Source organism: Bison bison, unplaced genomic scaffold (genome assembly GCF_000754665.1).
Source record: "Bison bison bison isolate TAMUID 2011002044 unplaced genomic scaffold, Bison_UMD1.0 scf7180017847101, whole genome shotgun sequence".
NCBI classification, from domain to species: domain Eukaryota; kingdom Metazoa; phylum Chordata; class Mammalia; order Artiodactyla; family Bovidae; genus Bison; species Bison bison.
Window position 1 is genome coordinate 2394 of NW_011477674.1, and position 5698 is coordinate 8091.

Genomic DNA, 5698 nt, shown 5'->3' on the forward strand with positions numbered 1-5698 from the left:
TACTAGGGCACAGTTTGCCGTATCCTTGATTCATGGGGCAGGTTCTGGTCTCTGCTCTGCCAGGCTGCAACAGCTTACTGCAACAAACTCATTGTAAAATACAGGAATTATTTAAAAATCAGGGCTTCCCTGGTGGCTCAGTGGTAAGGAATCAGCGTTCCAATGCAGGAGACACTGGTTTGATCCTGGACCCGGGAAGATCCCACATGCCTCAGGGAAACAGGCCCATGCACCACATCTATTGAGCCTGTGCTCTAGAGCCTAGGAGCCTCAACCACTGAGCCCATGTGCTAGCAAATATTGAAGCCCGTGTACCCTAGAACCTGTGCTCTGCAGCAGGAAATTTACAGTAATGAGAGGCTTGTGCCCTGCCTCTAGAAAGTGGCCCCCATTCACCGTAACTAGAGAAAAGCCCATGCAGCAATGAAGACCCAGCAGAGACAAAAATAAATAAATAAACATTTTTTTAAATAAAAATCAAAATCAGTGCCAACAAAAATATAAATTTTAAATGTTAAGTCTGGGGTTTAAGTTAGAACGTTACTAGGCAAGCTGGGATATCTAATATGTGTTGAAAAGAAGAATTTACTGTTTATCTAACCATGGATTTCATTGGCTCAAAAACTGTTAGGATTATTGCATGAGTCATGGGTGCGGTGATGGTTCAAGATCAGTTCCTGGCTTCCTGTTTCCGGTTCTTATTTAGAGTCAAAGCAAATTAATTTCAAAATGTTCAAAGATGAAATCAATATCCACAATGTCACTGAGTAAATGTAAAATCCTCAGGAATTCAAGGAGATTCTACTTTTGCCCCAGGAATGACCTCACTGTGGGCAGCTGAAAATCCAGGGTCCTTTCCGAGGCTCCCAGGAGGTAGTGGCTACTGAGCTATAGCCCTAAACAGAGTTATCCTTTCTACCTAACACATCCCACAAAGAATTACAGCCAGCTTCAGAGATCTCATCTGAACTAGGATTTTGGTTTTCTGGTGTTGGTTCTGTTTAAGCATTTGTGTGGACTTAAAGTGTTACAAAGATTTTCTCTTAATGATATTTCTTTGAGGGAATTTGACATTCACCCTAGGTGGCTCTGGGACTTCTCTGGTGGTTCAGTGGTGAAGAACCCACTGACCAATGCAGGAGACCCAGGTTCCATCCATGGTTTGGGAAGATCCCCTGAAGAAGGAAATGCTAACCCACTCCAGTATCCTTGTCTGGAAAACCTCGTGAACAGAGGAACCAGACAGGCTACTGTCCATGGGGTCACAAAGAGCTGCACACAACTTAGCGACTAAACAACAGCAGTTCTACATCTTCATCATGGTAATGGTGACATGGGCATGTAAATTGCCAGAACTCAACCAGCTATATGTTTCAAACAGGTGTTTTATGTAAAGTATGTACTTTCAAAGTTGATTTTTAACATATAAATCTCTTTGGAATGAGTCCTTTGGTTAGGTAAACAAAAGAAACAAGACACCTTGTCTTTTTGCTGAGAGCTATGCCTTGGACATCTGAGGGAGAGACTGGGCAATTTACTCCTCAGTGGTTAGGCAGGAACAAAAACAGCCGTCTACTTATGCATTTAGAGAGAGATCAAACAGTTATGGCAAACTTTGAATAAAAGACAGAAAAAAAAATAAATGTTAGAAATCATAAAATTACACTGTTAAAAATTCATCTCCCCTGTAGCTTTTTTCTCCCTTTCTCTTATCTTTTTCTTTTTCCACCTTTTCCCCCTTCCCTCCTTCCTTTTCCACTCTCACCTTTACAGTTTATCCCCCCATTTTCAAGCACACGTCACTCATCTGGTACTGGTCAAGACCCAAGGCCCAAGTCAGAGCTCACTCTGGCATTTTGCCAGCATCTGCACGGTTCTGCAGCTATTGTATCATTTCAGGAAGTCACCCTGGTCTTTGAAGAAAGTCACACTGGGTCTAGTGTGTATGTTTTCCTAGATCCTCAGTTTTTGCTTTCCTCTGGGGTGGGCGGACGGGATTCGAAGGCCAGCTCCGCGGCCGGCGCTTTCCTTCCAGAGGCGACGCGAGGCGCTAGGGAATGTACTTGGATCCTAGAATTCAAGAGCGGCCCCGTGGGCTCCGGGGCTCGGAAAAGTATCTCCCTATTCAAGACCCAGAGGGTGCTTGAAATCAGTCGGGTTCCGGGATCTCCCTTCGGACCTACGACTGGGAATTTCCGCGAATCCGGGCAGATCTGCGTTTTCACAGCCTGCAGCCTGCAGATGTTGAACAGTTTGAGAACCAGAAACCTAAATGCAGCTCACTCCTCTCCCAACCTACCCATAAATTCCTTCATTCTGCCTTTTTTTTTTTTTAATCCACGAAAGCGTTTCTTCCCTTTAAACCAGAGTTGAGGGGAGGGGTGACCTTCTGAGGGTTCGCCGAGCTCCGCCCTGGATTATGTAAACTCCCAACACTCGGATCATTTTCTATTTCCTTTCCCGACCCTGGAGTGGTACCAGAGGTCAGCGGAGAGAAAGAGGCCCGTGTGCCGGTGAGTCCAGGGGTACAAAAGGAAGAATGCAGAAAAAGTAGTTTATAGAACAAAGCAGGGGAGTCTGGAGGCCGGGTGGGCGGAGGAAAAGCACTTGGTACACAGGCCTAGCTGCTATGTGTGATGGGGGAGGAGGCGGCCACGGCTAAATCCAGGCGAGCCCCCCAAATCTGGAGTCTTACTTCCCACGGAGAGTAGTTGCCTTTATCTCTCATTACAATCATCTGGAAATGCTGGGAAACAATGTAGCATGTTAACGTTAGTATGAAAAGTCTTGGGGGGAGAGGGAGAGGGTTCACCTAAGTGAACCAGTTTGCTGGAGCAGCCACACCCAGCAAGTCTTGGAAAGAAGACTGACTTGGAGGAAAGGGCTTATCTAGCTGTCAGGAGAGCTGGCTTCCATCTGCTTGTCTATACCTTCACTACTCATTTCTTTCTTTCTTTTTGGTTGCTCTGAGTCTTTGTTGCTGCACAGGGGGCTTCTCTAGTTGCCTGGAGCCTGTCTAGAGCTGGGAGGCGGGGTTCAGTAGTTGTGGTGAACCAGTGAAGTTGCTCAGTCCCGTCCGACTCTTTGGGACCCTGTGGACTGTAGCCTACCAGGGTCCTCCATCCATGGAATTTTCCAGGCAAGAGTACTGGAGTGGGTTGCCATTTCCTTCTTCAGGGGATCTTCCCGACACAGGGATCGAACCCAGGTCTCCTGCGTTGCAAAAGACGCTTTACTGTCTGAGCCACCAGGGAAGCCCAGTTGTGGTACACGGGCTCAGTTGCTCCCGGGCATGTGGAATCTTCCCAGACCAAGGATGGAACCCATGTTCCCTGCATTGGGAGGCAGACTTCATCCACTCTACTACTCTGGGGGAGGTCCACTTTCACTTGTGAGCTTTAGCAGTGAAAAAGAATCTCTCTGGGTTGGGACAGGACCCAATCTCTGACCTGCTAAATAAATTATGATGGTCAAAGTAATTAACAAAAATGATGTGAAATCTAAGAAATGTTAAAACTTTCTGAGGCATGACATTTGGGTCCACAGCAAAAGTATTGCATAAGGATCTTAGTGGAATGGTTAGTAATGAGAGGCAGAGTACAACTTTTTAAAAGCATTTGCAGGGACACAAACATGAAATGAACACAGGTCCTGATCCCAGAGTGACTCATTGTCTAATGGGGGGGATGTATAAAATGGTCAGATGGGGTTCAAGGCAGGGCACACTTTGTTCCATCAGGGAGGTTTCAACAAGGGCTAGACCAATTATTCTAAAACTGGAATCACTGAGGGGGCTTTAAAGGATAGGAAGCCTAGGCCCAACCCAAGGGATACCAAGGGTTTTGGCCATGGCCTAGAGATATGGACAGTAAAAACTCTCCAGGTGGTTCTAAAAGCAGTCAAGTTTGAGGACCATGGTGTACATATTCCAAAGACCAAAAGATGTGCTTTGGGGATAAAGCACAGGTTTCAGTAGAAGAAGACTTTCAGGATGGCATTATTGTTATTTTTGAAATATAGTTCATATATCACTAAATTCACCCTTTTAAAGCAAATAGTTAAAGAAAGAAAAAAAAACATAAAAGCAAAAAAAAAAAAAAAAAAGCAAACAGGTAGTTTTTAGTATGATCCCAAGGTTGTGCCACCCTTACCACCATCTAATTGGGATGTTCTTTTAGGATCTGTTGTTCTGATGGGCTGGAAGACAGAGGAAAGTAACCCATAGGAGAGTGATGTTTAAGCAGAGAAATGGAAAATGATGCCACCTAGCTGGTTGTGGCAGCTTCCACTTAAGATGGAGTAGAGACATTGTGTGTTAATTCTGCAGGTGGGGCAGCTGTGGATGGCTTGGGGCGTTATGGTTATAACTGGGGACAGATCTGTGTTTAGGAAGCCTTTGCAGTTCTCTAGGCTGAGGTAGATGAAAGCTTGGACTAAGGTAGCTGCTGTGGGATTGAAAAGGGATTGGAGGAGCTGACTGTGAGTCCATGAGAGAGAGGGGAAAGGGGATCAGAAGGGACCAAGCTGGTGATGCTTAAAGAGAACTAGGAGAGGCTGGTGTGCGGAGTTTGCTTGTAGTCCTGTTGGGTTTGAGGGGAGGATGGGCCCAGAGGTGCAGACATAGTGAGGCAGCTTGAAAAGGGAATCTGGAGAGGCTGGTATTGGAGTGGATCATAGGGAGTCATCTCACTGAACCTGTGATTCCCCAGGGGCTGAACCAAAAGTCTCCTTGGGAGAATGCAGATACTTATAGGATGAGGCCACCAGAAGACACATAGCAGTCAGTCAGAGGAGGAGAAGGAGATTAGAGGGAGGGGATGTATGTATATTTATGGCTGATTCATGCTGTTGTACAGCAGAAACCAACCATTGTAAAGCAGGTGTCCTCCGATTAAAAATAAATTTTTAAAAAAATGAAAGGAGAGAGAAGGGTTTGGTCATTCATCTGGGGTAGTGACTTCTGAGAGGCAGAGTTGCTGAAATCTACACATCTGGTCTCAGTAGACTTTTTGTTTGTTTTCTCAGCTGCAGTGATTCTTCCTTGTAGCACCTAGTCTGTTCCTTGCTTGGCTGGGCCTTCTTTCCTTGCAGAGGGTGAGGACTGCTCTCTAGTTGGGCTGAATGGGCTTCTCATTTAAGGTGACTTTCCCTTGTGGAGCAGGAGTTCTAGGGCACTCTGGCTTCAGTGGTTGCAGCTCAAGGGTTGAGTTGTTGCTGTGGGCTGGCTTAGTTGCCCCGAGGCATGTGGGATCTTCCCAAGCCAGGTATGGAACCCGTGTCCCCTGTTCTGGCAGGCGGATTCTTCACCACTGGACCACCGGGGAAGACCCTGGCTGGTCTCAGTAGACTTTCGCCAGTAACTCTGCTGTGCGAGGTGGAGGGAGGTGGAGGTGGGTTGGGTTGGAAGAGAAGTCGTGACTAAAGGAAGAGCCGGAAACATTGAGATGTCTCTAAAGCTCACCCTCCATCTCACCTCCCTGGCTTTTCTAGCCTTCAGACTTTTAAAATCACTGCAGATGGTGACTGCAGCCATGAAATTAAAAGACGCTTACTCCTTGGAAGGAAAGTTATGACCAACCTAGACAGCATATTAAAAAGCAGAGACATTACTTTGCCAACAAAGGTCTGTCTAGTCAAGGCTATGATTTTTCCAGTAGTCATGAATGGATGTGAAAGTTGGACTATAAAGAAAGCTGAA

General features: G+C 46.1%; 1 protein-coding gene across 1 annotated transcript in view; it reads left to right on the top strand.

The window, feature by feature from the left end:
- Positions 1-2471: 2471 nt before the first annotated feature.
- LOC104989976 (MHC class I polypeptide-related sequence B-like) overlaps positions 2472-5698 on the top strand; it is a gene marked incomplete at its 3' end in the record, with an annotated part of 7381 nt that continues 4154 nt past the window's right edge. Inside the window, exon 1 of the mRNA XM_010841852.1 lies at positions 2472-2513. The remainder of the gene's footprint in view (positions 2514-5698) is intronic.